The sequence below is a fragment of the Meriones unguiculatus genome, chromosome 15 (assembly GCF_030254825.1).
Source record: "Meriones unguiculatus strain TT.TT164.6M chromosome 15, Bangor_MerUng_6.1, whole genome shotgun sequence".
Classification (NCBI taxonomy): Eukaryota; Metazoa; Chordata; class Mammalia; order Rodentia; family Muridae; genus Meriones; species Meriones unguiculatus.
In genome coordinates, this window is record NC_083362.1 from 25,952,448 (window position 1) to 25,968,911 (window position 16,464).

Consider the following 16,464-nt stretch of genomic DNA (forward strand, 5'->3'; position numbering starts at 1 on the left):
GAGAATTCTCTGCTTAGCTCTGCTCCCCATTTTTTTTTTATTGGATTACTTGGTTTGTTGCTTTTCAGCTTCTTTAGTTCTTTATATATATTGGATATTAGCCCTCTGTCCCTACAAGATATGATAAACATAATGAAGTCTATACACCTAAAGAAGATAAACAAGAAAGCAGACATGAGGTAAGATCATCAATCCTCACTTAGAAAAACAAATGAGATGCGCATAGGACATATGACAGGAGTCTACCACAGAAGGCATCTGAAAGACCTACCAAGCAGCGTTTCAAGATAGATACTAAGACTCATAACCAAACCATAGGCAAAAGGAGAGTTAGTATGATGGGGAAAGAATAGGAGCCCCAGAAGGACCAAATATATCTGGGCACAGGGTTTTTTTCTGAAACTGTTTCTCCAACCAAGGACCATGTATGGATATAACCTAGAACCTTTACTCGGAAAAAGCTCATGGTAGCTCAATAACCAATTGGTTTCCCATAGTAAGAGGAACAGGGACTATTTCTGACAAGAACTCAGTGGCAGGCTCTTTGACCTCCCCACCCCCCAAGGGAGAAGCAGTTCTGCTAGGCCACAGATGAGGACTTTGCAGCCAGCCCTGAAGATACCTGATAAAACAGGGCCAGACAAAAGGGGAGGAGGTCCTCCCCAATCAGTGGACTTGGAAAGGGAAAAGCTAAGGGAGGGTGAGTAGGAGTGGGAATGATTAAGGGAGTGGAATACAGCTGGGATACAGAGTTAATAAAATTTAACCAATAATAATAAACAATAAAAAAAGAAAAAAAAAAGAAATGCTCAATGTCATTAGCCATTAGGGAAATGCAAATCAAGACGACCCTGAGATTTCAACTTACACCCATCAGAATGGCCAAGATGAAAAACTCAAGTGACAACACATGCTGGAGAGGTTGTGGAGAAAGGGGAACCCTCCTCCACTGTTGGTGGGAATGTAAACTTGTACTACCACTCTAGAAATCAATCTGGCGCTTTCTCAGACAACTAGGAATAGTGTTTTCTCAAGATCCAGTCATACCATTCTTAGGCATATATCCAAAAGAGGCTCAAGCACACAATAAGGACATTTGCTCAACCATATTTGTAGCAGCTTTATTTGTAATAGCCAGAAGCTGGAAACAGCCCAGATGCCCCTCAACTGAAGAATGTATGCAGAAATTGTGGTACATCTACACAATGGAGTATTACTCTGAATGAAAAATAAGAAAATCATGAAATTTGCAGGTAAATGGTGGGACCTAGAAAAGATTCTCCTGAGTGAGCTGTCCCAGAATCAGAAAAACACACATGGTATATACTCATATAGACCTATAACATAGGATAAACCTACTAAAATCTGTACATCTAAAAAACTAATCAAGAAAGAGGACCCTGACTAAGACACTCAATCCCCATCCTGAAAGGCAAAGAGAATGGACATCAGAAGAAGAAAAAAACAAAACAAAACAAAACAGGAAACAACCTAGGAATCTGCCACAGAGAGCCTCTGAATGGCCCTATCCTGCAGACTATCAAGTAGATGATAAGACTTATGGCCAACTGTTGGGTAGAGTGCATGGAATCTTATGAAAGAAGTGGGAAATAGTAAGATCTGGAGAGGACAGGAACCCTACAAGGAGAGCAACAGAACCAGAAATTTGAACACAGGGGTCTTCCCAGAGACTCATACTCCAATCAAGTACCAAGCATAGAGATAATGTAGAACACCTGCACAGATGTAGCCCATGGCAGTTTAGTGTCCAAGTGGGTTACACAGTAATGGGAAGAGGGACTGCCTCTGACATAATCTGATTGGTCTGCTCTTTGATCAACTCTCCCTGAGGGGTGAGCAGCCTTACCAGGCCACAGAAGATGATAATGTAGCCACTCCTGATATGATCTGATAGACTAAGATCAGAAGGAAGGAGAGGAGGACCTCCCCTATCAGTGGACTTGGGGAGGGGCATGCGTGAAGAGGAGGGCGAGAGGGTGGGACCAGGACAGAGGACAGAGTGGTTTATGGGGAGATACAAAGTGAATAATGTGTTATTAACAAAGTAAAATAAAATTTTAAAAAATTATTTAAAAATTGTCATAATGTCAAAATAGTGTTTTTTTCCATTCTGAACTGAGTAGAATTTTTTAATACTTAATATCTAAATAGGTCAATATTCCCTTTTCTCTTCATTAGCAAATTAGCATCTATCTATATGTGTATTTGGACAGAGCATATAGTCATAGGGTCTGTAAAAAGTTTGACAAATAAACTGGTAATTCTAAATAAAACTTCCAAAAATAAAAAGATGATATATAATTTTTTTGGAAAATCCAGTTACCCACATTCCTGTTTCTTTTTTACATGTCTTGTAATTTAGATATGAATAAAAAGGAAAAAAGAAACAATCCCATGCTACGAAATATATTTTGGTAACAGTCATACTTCAAAAGGAGAATGACCTCTCTTCCTTTTAACACAGAAAATGTTTGGTATTTTTCTAGTCTCATATCTTAACTCCTTTCTTACATTTTCTCCAATTGATTTGAAGGAGACCCCTTATTTTCTCTCCCAGTATTTTGGAAGTATTTTGGTAAATTAATGTTACCTGTGACCAGAGCATTCAATAATTTTCCAGTCTTATGAAGTCAAAATTGACAAACACATTGTATATGTTTAAGATGCTGGATATGGTATTTTTATAAACATAGTAGTACACCCACCCCTCTGACACTGTGATACAGCATTATCATCAGGAAATGCCCAATAATTAAACAATCAAGTAGCAAAAAAGTTTCTGTCACACACAATAACACACAACCAGCATCTCATAATGCCTTAAGGTGGTACTTTTATGTTAGGCAACATTCATAATTGTCTTTGACTATAGACAGCCCTAGGTTCCAGATTGCACATGCTTGTCAAGTACTCAGTTAAGTAATCATCAGTTCCAAACCAACTGATAGATCATCTTACATTTTTAACTTTGTGTATGTAGGTAGATAATAAGAAAATATTAGATCTACTTTCTTATAACATTTCACTTTACAGTGAAGTACTATTAACAATAGTGCATGGCCATAAAAAGACATTGCAGCCAGTGCTGATGAGACCTGATAGGCTAGGGTCAGAAGGAAGAGGAGGACCTCCCCTATCAGTGAACTTGGGAAGGGGAATGGAGGGACATGAGGAAGTGAGTGTAGGATTGGGAGTGAGTGAGGAAGAGTGCTACAGCTGGGATACAAAGTGAATAAACTGTAATTAATATAAAAAATAAAAATAATAAAAAAACAATAGTCCCTATGCAATACTTGTGTTCTCTAGACCACCTTCATCCTGCCATCCCGGGGCTTGTGCTTTTTGGCCAGCATCTCATTTTCTCACCAAGCCTCTGATAAAGGACAATTTACTCCTTCCATTATTCTGACTTAAAATAAAAAATTAACATTGATCAATCAATTTTCATATGTGTATTCCACAAGACAAGTCTGGAGGTCAGAAGACAACTTTTGAGATTGTGTTCTGTCCTTTCTCTATGTGAGTCCCAAGGATTATACTCAGGTAATCATATTGATAGGAAGTGCCTTTACCTTTTCAGCCATCTGATCAGCTCCTCACTGATTTTTAAAATATTCATGTCCTTCCATGTCTACCTTATCCCGCTGAATATAAGATTTTTCTAGACCATTGGTTCTCAACCACCCTTTGGTGGTTGGATGACCCTTTCACGGGGGTTGTCTAAGACAATTTGAAAATTCAGATATTTATATTACAAATTATAACAGAAGCAAAATTACACTTACCAAGTAACAACAAAAATAATTTTATGACTTGGGGTTAACACAACATGAGAAACTATTTTGAAGTGTTATAGTATTAGGAAGGTTGTGAACCCTGTTCTGGACTCACCTATACTTTTGTAAATGATAAAAGCTCATCCATTTACCTGATAAAACAATCGTATTAGATATTTGTATATGTACATGTATCACAGTTTTTACTACTTTATAAATTAATGGGCATTAAAAATGTCCATATCTTGGCTATTATGAATAATATTGAAATGAATGGGACTGTAAGTAGCTTTAGAAAAAAATGATTATTTCCTTTAGACTTATTACCCCAAACAAGAATTCCTTCTATTTAAATGGTGTGAGACCCATTCATATTGCTTTCCAAATGACTGTGTCCTTTCCACTGACCATGTTCAGTGGCACTTTTCACATCTTGGTCAAAATGTCTCAATCATTTATTTAATACCCTTCCTAAGAGTTGGGAGGTGATAATTCATTACAATTTTAATTTGCATACTGAACGTTTAAAAAAAATGCCAGCTGTTCACTGTTATATCTTCTTTGGAAAAACTTTTACTCACTTTAAAAAGTAGGTTGCTTCTGAGTAAGAAGATAAACAAGATAGAAGACCCAGGGTAATATGATCAATCCTCACTTAGAAAGACAAACGGGTTGTGCATTGGACATAGGAGAAAACAAGTAACAGGACAGGAGCCTACCGCACAGGGCCTCTGAAAGACCCTACCTAGCAGTGTATCAAAGCAGATACTAAGACTCATAACCAAACCTTCAGCAGAGTGCAAGGAATCATATGAAAGAAGGGGGGAGTTAGTATGATGTGGAAAGGATAGGAGCTCCACAAGGCTCAAATATATCTGGGCACAGGGGTCTTTTCTGAGACTGACACTCCACCAAGGACCATGTATGGATATAACCTAGAACTTCTGCTTGGATGTAGCCCGTGGTAGCTAAGTAACCAATTAGTTTCTCATAGTAAGGGGAACAGGGACTATTTCTGACAGGAACTCAATAGCAGGCTCTTTGACCTCCCCACCCCCTAATGGAGGAGCAGTCCTGCTAGGCCTCAGAGGAGGACTTGCAGCCAGTCTTGATGATACCTGGTAAAACAGGGTCAAATGAATGGAGAGGAGGTCCTCCCCAATCAGTGGACTTGGAAAGGGGTAGGGAGGAGATGAGGGAAGGAGGGAGGGACTGGGAGGGAATGAGGGAGCAGGATACAACTGGGATACAAAGTTAATAAAATGTTAACAAATAAAATATAAATAAAAATAAAGTTAAAAACGTAGGTTGTGGGACATAGAGTGGTGTGTTGGGAAGACTCAGAGCCACATTGCCTTTATCCTGCAGGATCCACAGCACCATGTCATCCCAGGAGTCCACCCCTAGCCAACGCATCAGTCGGTGTGCACGGGTCACCCCAAATAGACACTTCGCAGTGAGGAAAGCAGGTAGTCTCCCTATTGGAGACATAGGGGCTAAGTTTCTTTCACCAGAGAGCTGCCACCAATGCCCACCTCACTAGGATGTGTACATATAGAGCCCAACTGCAAAGAATGCCTTGTTTGCCACCCCTCCTCAGATGCATTTTTCAGCCATTCCTTTGGACTTTGATGTTAGTTCATTGACAGATGGCACTCCCAGCTCTCAGGTGGAAGGAGGCCCTAGAAACAGGGTGAGGCACCCCAGTGAGGCAGAGGCCAGTCCTGGGCTCAGCACGAAAGGGATCTGCATTCTGATGGAGCAGCGGCAGAAGACACAGAAGCAAGTGAACAGTCTTTGGGACAAAAACTTGTGATTTGGGGAACAGATGTGAATGTAGTGACGTGCTAAGAACATTTTCAAAGATTCCTTCAATGTTTTACCAAACCTCTGGCCAGGAAGAAGAAAATGTTGGCATAGAGATTACTCAACCTTTGCACATGCAACGATTTGGACAGAGTGAATGTCACAGGCATATATCGAGCAGTACCTATTCGAATCAATCCAAGAGTGAGCAACTCGAAGTCTGTCTATAAAACTCACATTGATGTCATTCATTATCGGAAAACAGATGCAAAACACCTGCATCGCCTTAATGAAGAAGCAGAACAGAAGCTTTTTTCAGAGAAACGAGTGAAATTGCTTAAGGAACTTTCCAGAAAGCCAGGCATTTATGAGCCGCTTGTTTCAGCCTTGGCTCCCAGCATTTATGAACATGAAGATATAAAGAAGGGAATTTTGATTCAGCTCTTTTGTGGAACAAGGAAGGATTTCAGTAACACTGGAGGGGGCAAATTTCATGCTGAGATCAATGTCCTTCTATGTGGTGACCCTGGCACTAGCAAGTCCCAGCTGCTACAGTGTGTATACAACCTGGTCCCCAGGGGGCCAGTACAATTCTGGAAAGGACTCCAGTGCTGTGTGGGCTCCAGCCTATGTGATGATAAACCCTGAGACCAGGCAGCTAGTCCTACAGACAGGTGCCCTTGTCCTAAGTGACAATGGCATGTATTGCATTGATGAAATTGACAAAATGAATGAAAGTACAAGGTCTGTACTGCATGAAGTAATGAAACGACATATTCTACCCATTGCAAAGGCTGGGATCAGCTGTCAGCTCAATGCAGTACCGCAGTCCTGGCAGCAGCAAATCCTATCGATTCTCAGTGAAATCCTAAAAAATACAACCATTGAAAATATCCAGCTGCCACACACATTGTTGTCAAGGTTTGACCTTATTTTCCTCATGCTTGACCCTCAGGATGAGGCGGCTGGCTCATCACCTGGTTTCCTTGTATTACAAAAGTGAGGAGCAAGTGGAGGAGGAGTTCCTGGACATAGCCATGCTGCAGGACTACAATCATGTGCATACAGTACCATCATGCCCTGGCTGAGTGAGGAGGCCAGCCAGCTCTCATTGAGGTTTATGTAAACAGGAAGATCCGTAGTAGCTGGGGAATGGCTTCTGCTTACCCTGGACAGTCATCAATTCTTTTAGCAGAAGCCCATTCTAAAGTAAGATTTTTTGATAAAGTTGAAGCAATTTATGTAGAAGAGGCAAAATGCTTTCACCAAGAGGCTCTGAAGTAGTCTGCAACTAACCCCCGTACTGGCATTGTGGGTATATCTATTCTTACTGCAGGAAATCTTGTAAAGGAAAAGAATTAACAGAAGCATTGAGAAAACTTATTTTGTCTAAGGGTAAAACACCAGCTTTAAAATATCAACAACTTTTTGAGGCTATTCGGGGACAATCTGATACAGCAATTACCAAAGATATGTTTGAAGAAGCCCTGCATACTTTGGCTGATGATGACTTCCTAACAAGTGACTGGAAAACTGTCTGCTTGCTCTGAGCCCTTGGTCTAGAGTCAGTCACTGTTGCTGATGGAAATAGAACCGGAAAGGCAGTATTCCGCTAAATAAAAAAGTTTCTATCCTAGATTGTATTTTGTTAGTAAATACATTTTTTACATTTTAAGTTATCAACATATACTGTCAAGATTATTTTCTTTTTTATTAAATATTTTGTATTTTTATATTAATTACAATTTATTCACTTTGTATCCAAGCTGTAACCCCCACCCTCATTTCCTCCCAATCTCATCTTCCCTCCCTCATCTCCTCCCATGCCCCTTTCCAAGTCCACTGATAGGGGAGGTCCTCCTCCTTTTCCATCTGACCCTAGCCTCTCAGGTCTCATCAGGACTGGCTGCTTTGTCTTCCTCTGTGGCCTGGCAAGGATGCTCCTGCCTCAGGGGGTGGTGATCAAAGAGCCTGCTATTGAGTTCATGTCAGAAACAGCCCTTGGTCCCCTTACTAGAGAACCCATTTGTATACTGAGCTGCCATGGGCTACATCTATGCAGGGGTTCTAGGTTATCTCCAGGAATGGTCCTTGGTTGGAGTATCAATCTCAGAAAAGACCCCTGAGCCCAGAATTTTTGGTTCTGTTGCTCTCCTTGTGGAACTCCTGTCATCTCTAGGTCTTACTCTCTCCCCCTTCTTTCACAACATTCTTTGCACTCTGCCCAAAAGTTTGGTTATGAGTCTCAGTATCTGCTTTGATACACTACTGGGTAGAGTCTTTCAAAGGCCTTCTGTGGTAGGCTCCTGTCCAGTTTCCTTCTTCCAATGTCCTTCTCCTTCTTCCAATGTCTATCCATTTGTCTTTCTGAGTAAGGATTGGTCATTTTTCCCAGTGTCCTTCTTCTTGCTTAGCTTCTTTAGGTGTACAGATTTTTTTCTTGATGTGTCACTACACTTTTTAAGGACCTTGCTTATCACCTGTTTGTTCACAGAGCCTAGTCTAGTTTTGGAGGTTTTTTTAAATCTGGAAGCTCGGCCTTGGTTATGTTGCAGTGGTGGTGGGGGAATGAAGCTAAGACTGTCATGCATGTTGTATATGCAAGTCATCTCCTCAGTGTAAGGAGAATTGTGTGATTGGAGGGAACAGATTGGCCAGGATATATGGTTCACTGTAATGTGATGATGAGCTAGGGGCTTTATTCCATTTATAGCACCTGGATTTAACTTTCTTTATAGAGACGTTCTCCATAACTATTATTAGAGCAAGAAAACGTGCCTGAAAATTATTAGATCCCAGATTGACCTCTGGTTTTTCCTAATATGTAGAACTTTTTCCTAAATAAATGACAGAAAAGTAAAATAAAAGGAAAGAAAATACAAATTAGGTTGTCCCTTGATGTTGAATTATTTGAATGCTTTATATGTTTTAGATATCAATCCTTTAATTATTTTATGGTTTGCAAGTAATCTATTAAATAAAGGGCCAAGCAAGCCCTTTAGTTGATGGCTATATTTTGGGGGCAGAAGCTTTCTAGTGTGCTGCAATCTAAATTTTCTTTTCTTTTGATGCCTGTGTCTTGAACAATTACATTTGAGCTTTGAATCTTGAAGGAATGATTGAAGAAACACGTGTTTCTCATAACTTTGCAGAGGTTTGGTAGATGCCAACAGCAGCAACAACTTGGGCAGATAGATTTTTTCACTGTGTTGTGATTTCTGTTGGTCTCATTTCCATGAGCCTTTGAGTCTCGAAGAGCTTCTTCTCATGGTGTCACATCTCTGAAGATCCTCAGTTCTTACCAGTAATAAAAAAAAAATTATCCTGCGGTAAATGTTGCTGTTGCTCCTCTTATTTTCATTGTGACAAATCCTGGAAGAAAAAAAAAAAACTTTTACAAACTACTACTTAAAAATAAATGTACAAGGCTAAAGGGTTCTCTTTTAATGATAGAAACAAGTTTTAGACCTGTTGTTAAAATTGTTCATGACTCTGAATGTAATAATAGTTACATTTCTGTTCCGAGAAGAAAACCAGGAAAGAGTGAATTGTGAAATACTACCATATTGTTTCTTCACTATGTGGTGCTTGTATAGCCACAAAAACATGTTGATTATTTACGTTCAATGCACTGTACCTGAAACAATGATACTCATGCTTATCATTGAGCTATGCATGATAATAAAGTGTCACTCATTTTGTTACAAAATTAGAGACTTGAATACAAGCACATATAATAATACTGATAGCATAGTGTAAAAGGGATAAATTGTGGTATTATGTAACTATTGCCAAGGGAATACAAGTCAGGTATAATGTTAACCACTTTCTTCTGTTCAAATTAGAAGCTGTGGTGGTGCTACCGGAGTTGATGGCACTCTTAACAAAGACATCCAGTTGGTAGAAGTAGTATATAATGTAGGTCAGGAAGAAAAAGGTTAACAATTGAAGAACATATGAATCTGATTTTTTTTTTATATAGCTTCTGCCTGTTCTCATAAAGCCAGAGTGTTCTGTATTTCTCAAAAGCCGCATAAAGTAGACTAAGATGCCAGCAGACACAGGAGGAGATTACACACACGGTACCAGGGATAAAGGAGAGAAAAATAAAGGCCATCAGTGCCACTCTGAGTAATTTCTCAATAGTATTTGTTCTTTAGCAATCATGAGCAGCACTTTGCAAGCATCACATTCTTGATTATGTAAGCTATTATTATGCAATCTCACAGAGAGACAGAGGCAGTATGCTCTGCAGTGTCAGCCAAGCTGGCTGCTCTCCACTAGGGCTGTACTGGGTTGTGCCTCTCTATTTTGCTGCTTACTAGAATGAGTGCCAAATACATCTTAGGTGTAAATGCTGAAGCAGAAGGAAGACACAGACTGAATTCTCAGATTTGTCAGATTGTTCAAACTTGTGATCACACTCAAAACATATTGAGACTTTACTCCAGGTTCATTAACAATTGCTCCTTAGTTTCTGTTTCACAGTCTTAGGTGACATTTATGAACATCTTTGAAGCCACTGCATATACTATTTTATATGTAACTATATAGAATATATGATGTGTATAATAACACAATGAAATAAATTTGGTTAAGATAGAATGATAAGGATTCTCAGTGGATTATGTTAATGTTTACCTTTTAACATTCTTAAAAGTAACAAAATTTAATGAATAAAATAAAAATAATTTTAAAGGTCATTATAAGTAAGCTATCTGACTTTTAGAAATATTCTTTAATATTAAAATAATACTTACAAATATATAGTCATGACATAATCTTGACTAAAGATGCATTTATTCCATTACTTAAGGAATCCTGCAAGTGATATGCTGGTAGGTTGACTTGACTTATGACATAAGTTTCATGTTATAAAAATTAACATTCAATTAGAAATACAGTAGCTTTCATTTTTCTTACAATTTTAAGCAATGAGTTGATACTCTATTGCAACTTCCATACGTATTTGTTTTGTCTGTTTTTCAATCACCTATCAGAACATGTTCTAGCCATTTATGAGCCTCTAGTCTTCAGATTGCAATTATCACCACAAAATTAGACTCTACATGAAAAAAAAAATCAAATAACATTTTTTTGTAGTTTCCATTATTAACCAAACTACAGGGCACTTCTATTTTGTAAAGTTTTCAGTGCCTTCTGTCATTTTTATTAGATGTGTAAAGAAAGAACAGCTTGATTTTAAAGTGAATATTGAACTCCACACTGTCAGAAAAAAAAATCATGTTTTGACTTGTACAAGGAATACATTTACTATGTAAAACACAGCCAGAAAGAAATCGCATAACAGCATCCTGAGAAATCCTTGTTTGACCAAGACCTTACAGCAAACCTGTTAGAGCAAAATTCTTAAATTAAAATGCTGTTGATTCTTGGTAGGAAAGAAAAAATAATTATTCCAGCATGTTTCTTTTCTTTACGTTGTGTTTATTTGGTTCCTACTTTGAGATCAATTCTCCAGAGATCTGGAGCCAAAGTCTCTGTCTTGGGATAGCCAGTTACAATTCATGAGCACAGCTGGCAGGTCCAGCAAGCATCCAAGTCATGAATGAGCAGATTTCTCCAGGTCTGTGATAGTGAACATTTCCTTAATTTTTTAATTATTTTTATTTTTTATATTAATTACAGTTTATTTACTTTGTATCCCAGCTGTAGCCACCTCCCTTACTCCTTCCCATTCCCACCCTCCTTCCCTCCCTCGTCTCCTCCCTGTGCCTCTGTAAGTCCACTGATAGGGGAGGACCTCCTCCCCTTCCATCTGACCCTAGCTTATCAGGTCTCACCAGGACTGGCAGCAATGTCCTTCTCTGTGGCCTAGCTAGGTTGTTCCTCCCATGGGGGATGGGGATGTCAAAGAGCTAACCATTGAATTCATGTCAGAAACAGTCCCTGTCCCCCTTACTAGGGAGCTCACTTGGATACTGAGCTGCCATGGGCTACTTCCAAACAGGGGTTCTAGGTTATATCCATGCATGGTCCTTGGTTGGAGAATCAGCCTCAGACAAGAGCCCTGTGCCCAGATATATTTGGTCCTTGTGGAGCTCCTGTCCTCTCCAGGTCTTATTTTTTACACCATATGAACACATTAAATCACCTCTTAACTTCAGTTATAGAGTCTTAAACTAGAACAAGACTGTATTAAACACCAATTGCTACTGCAAAAAATTAGTGAATGAAAACAACAGAGTTCTTAAGGTTTCAGAAGTCAGTAGCTGTAAATAGATCTTACAAGAACATAATTTAGCTCTAAAGGCTATTTACGTCTCTTGGCTGAAAGCCTCTGTGTCCAGTTTAGAAACTTGTTGTATATAGTGTACATGCTCTCTTTCTGTCTTTCCTCCACCTCTTTATCAGATATGTATTTGTCAACATATATTCTTTAACTCTAACTCTTCTCTTATGAGGTTACAATTACAATAAGCCTATATATCCTAAGTTGTAATTATAATCAATAGCAAAAGAGGAACAATGTATTTTACACAAATACTCCTTCAGCACTTTAAAATATGTCCCCACATGCTCATTAGTAATATGAATATTATATCCTATGAAGTGTCTTTTAACATCATTGATTCATTTCTTAATTATGCCTCTGATTATTATTTCAGAAGTTTGGATTTTTATTTTTATAGTTTCATTCATCAATTAAAAGTATACAGTATCTTTCTCAGACAGTAAACTGTACTTTGATATCATCTATGGAAGTAGTCTTGATAAACATTTTATTGTACTTTCATTTATAGTTATTAACTAATTTTAAATTCTTCTCAAATGTGAAGAGAAATGGAAGAGTCTAAAGAAGACACATTGCAATGATGTGATTGCAAGTAGTTGGCTTCTTTAGGACTATAGATTTTAGTATGTTTATCCTATATTAAATGGCTAATATCTACTTACAATGTCTTTCTGCTTCTGGGTTACCTCACTCAGGATGATCTCAGTAACCAGCTCTTTGATCACCTCCCCCCTGTGGGGAGCAGCCTTACCAGGCCACAGAAGAAGAGTCTGCAGCCAGTCCTGATGAGACCTGATAGGCTAGGGTCAGAGAGAAGGGGAGGAGCACCTCCCCTATCAGTGGACTAGGGTAAGAAAAGAGCAGGTTGGTGGGACTAGGAAGAAATGAGGGAGGGGGCTACAACAGGGATACAAAGTGAATAAATTGTAATAAATAAATATCACAAAAAATCAGAAAATTAAATACAAAAAAAAAAGAAAGAGAGAGTAGTTGGCTTGGTAGAAAAGCATTTACAACATTTTCATCTTATAACAACCTACATTACAGACAAAAGCTTTTCAATTTTGTAGCTTAATAAATGGAGACTCAGAGTTTAAATAATGTCACTGGGATTTAAAAACAATATCTGAATGGCTTAAAAGGCTCTTTCATTACAATATGCTGCCAAATGTGGTGATATTGCTGAAAAGCTGTTCAGTGTTATCCCTTTAGCCCTTTATCCTACAAAATCCAATTTAGTTGACCTGTCATGTTTTATGAATAGCGAATGAATTAGCTTAAGGAAAGATATATTACAAAGTAAGCGAGCTTTATTTTCGGTAAAGTACACTCCCCAACAGATACTTACACACATTTTCTGACCACTTTAGAAAATAAAAAGCAACTGGAAGACCACAAAATGGTGACAAAACATATTGCCTATTTCTGAAAATATCTTAAAATTTAGACCAAATTTATTTAACAAAAATTGATTGAAAGTAATTTTCAATATAAAGTAAAATACTCTGAAAGTAAGTTTAAAAGTATGTTCCACAAAATGGACAAGTCGACAGGCAAAGTCTTGCATTTGGTACCTTCCTAAAGCTTTGTGCTAATTATACCCTCTGATAGTGTGAGAAAACTCAGTGATGTGTCATCATTATTCACTGATAATTATGAATGAAAGGTTTTAAGCATATAAATTGCTATTGTAACAAGGCCTCACATCATGTCTTTGTTGCAACAAAGCATTTTCTTAGGAGTTACAGGAACAAAGGCTTACATGGAGAGTTGTGAAACTCATACAGGTAAGTGGGCAAAGGTATTTACCAGTTCCAGGATACTTGTGGATTTATAAAGGTCTGCCTCTCTGACTTATGGGCTGCCTCTCTGACTTGTAGATTAGAAGAATTTTAAAAAGTTAAGTTTATTCTTTGGAAATTTCATACATGTATTAGATCAATTCCTATCATAATTATCTCTACCTTCTTTTCTTTTCCCACCACTGCCAAACAATATCTGTCTACCTTCCTCTCTCATTTTTATGACTTCTGTTTTGAAACCTACTGACTTTAACCTTGGTCATACATGCAAGCATGGACATCTTGGCTAGTTTTATATCAACTTGACAAAGTCTGAGTCATTTGGGAGAAAAGAACTTGAGTTAAGAAAATGCCCCCACCAAACTGGCCTATGGGCAAGACTCTTTTGCATATTCTTGATTGATCATTGATGTGTCCAGCTCACTATGAGTGGTTTCACAATTGGGCTGGTTTTCCTCAGTTTCTATCTGAAGGCAAGCTGAGTAAAGCTCGAATATCAAACTATCAATCAGGGTTGCAGAACGGACTTGAGAGCTGAACTGTACCTGAGGAGACTTTGTAAAACATGTTAAAAGGATAAAACCATAAAGTGAAGGGGAGTTAGGTGGGCTATAGCATTGTACATTCATATTTTGACATGTCGGGTTGAGCAAGGGAGTTTCTATCAATTGGGATAGGAGCAGGCTCCTGGGCCTGGCAGCATAAACATAGTTTGACCCTGCCAGCAAGATGGAGAAGTTGTCCTTGAAATATCTGGACTCAGACAACTGATTCCTTACAGGTCATCCCTGAGATGATTGGACTCAGACAACTATTTCCTTATAATAGAAGCTGTTCGGCTATTGGGAAGTCCCTAGTTCCCCTAGGGCGTGGGACCTTGAACTTAGTTTCTCCTTATATTAAATGGAATCTGAAAATGAAACAAATGGTAGTGCCTACAATAAGTTTCTTTTGCTTGTTCCCAGTACCAGCAGCTATCAACAGGCAATAATACTTCTCCTGCCCCTCCCATCAACAACTTAACTTTGACAGATATATTCTTCTAATGTCCCATCAGTCAACCCCTAATTCATTGAGTAAACGATGACAATGGCCATGTCATAGCCACAAAACAGCATTTCCCAACCCTCACTTCTCCCATCAACTGGCTCTTACCTTCTTTCTGCCCTCTTCTCAAGATATCAAAACGGGATGACATAGATCTCCCATTAAGAGGTGCACACTCACTGGTCAGCACTTTGAACAGCCATGAACCTCTACATTCACAGTAGCTCTGAAAGATAATGTGTGTGTGTGTGTATGTATATATATGAAGAGAAACAAAGAAAGCTTCTCTGATGAAACATGAGATTGGCCCTTACCTATGGATAGAAACAAAAACATTGAAGATCCAGTTTGACAACATGACCTCCCAACCTTGGGCTTTTGATGTGTGCAAATTCTGCAACCAACATATTTTTACTTCTCTTTTCCCTGGAAGAGGTAATTTATTCAGTAAATTATCAAGAAAAATTTTTCTTTTATTCCAAGAATTTAGGCTGTGGGGAGAGGAGGTAATATCGAATTTTCCCCACAGGCTTGGGAGGGATAACGAAAGGTAACTTTTTCCCTGAGAGCAGAGGACTGAGACCTTATCTGGAAGACAGTTGTAAATCTGTTATCTGGCTTCAGAGCTGCCATCATCAACATGATGAATACTGTATTCCTTGGCTGTGTGATTATCAAAATTAAAACAATCAGTTAAAAGCAATAAAAATAGAGGATTTGCTTAGGTTTTTCTGCAATAACAATTTGTTTGTTTTATGGTCTAGGGACTAGAGAGCATGCGCTCTCAGTGCAAGGCAAGTTTTCTATCGTTTAGCCAGTTCTCACTACTAAAAAAGTTTCTGGGAGACCAGGACATTACAACTAGGACTATAGCACCAGGCCTCAATGCAATTCCTTTGAGAGTGGCACTCCTTCTTGGGAATTGTTCTTTCTGTGTAGATAATACATAATTTTGTCCAATGATTATAATGTGTGGACCAAAAATATAAATGTCTGTGACCACACAGAATAAAGATACTCAGTTACAAAAGTCCCCTACCCTTTTTATTTTATTTTATTTTATTTTATTTTATTTTATTTTATTATTTGATTATTTTCATGTTTTGAGCCTGGGACTCATGTATGCAAGGCTGGCATCAAACTGACCAGCAGCCAGGGATAACCTCAAACTCCTCCTGTTGCCTCCACTTCCTGATTTATTGGATTAGAAGGGGTCACCCCATCAGTCAGCTTAAAATAACACTTCTAAACCATAAAAGTGCTTCTGCCACATACCTGAAGAATGTTTTCAAACAACATATTCAATATTCTTTTCTAAGTTTATAAAAAATTAAATTAGGTAGTAAAGTGTCCTGGAAAGTTTTTTGATTCAAGATTTTTTTTTCCATTTAGGGAATTACTCACTGGTTTCTTGGTTAAAGTTTGATCCTGTTCTAAAATTTTATGAAGATAAAACAGTGAGGAAAATGAAGCATGTATTTCTGAGCTGGCAAAATGGAAGGAGACACCCATTAAACTAAATAAACAAATAAAGGCCTAAATTAACTTAAAGCTGAGATTAAGCACATGAAATGATGAGGGGTATTTGCACTGGCTCCTTTTTACAAATGCACAGGGAAAGCTTGGGTAAGGTGATATTTAAATAGAACAGAAATGACAACTGGGTCTTACTGCTCGGAAGAAACAGAGATGGGTTTTCTTGGAATAGGTTAGCTTCTTCAGGGCCTCTTGTCAGGGCAGACCAAAGCTTGCTGTA

The 16,464-nt window shown here is 38.4% G+C and overlaps 1 pseudogene; it reads left to right on the forward strand.

Moving 5' to 3' along the window:
• Positions 1 to 5,178: 5,178 nt before the first annotated feature.
• On the forward strand, positions 5,179 to 7,153 carry LOC110540997 (DNA replication licensing factor MCM4-like; annotated as a pseudogene).
• Positions 7,154 to 16,464: the final 9,311 nt, after the last annotated feature.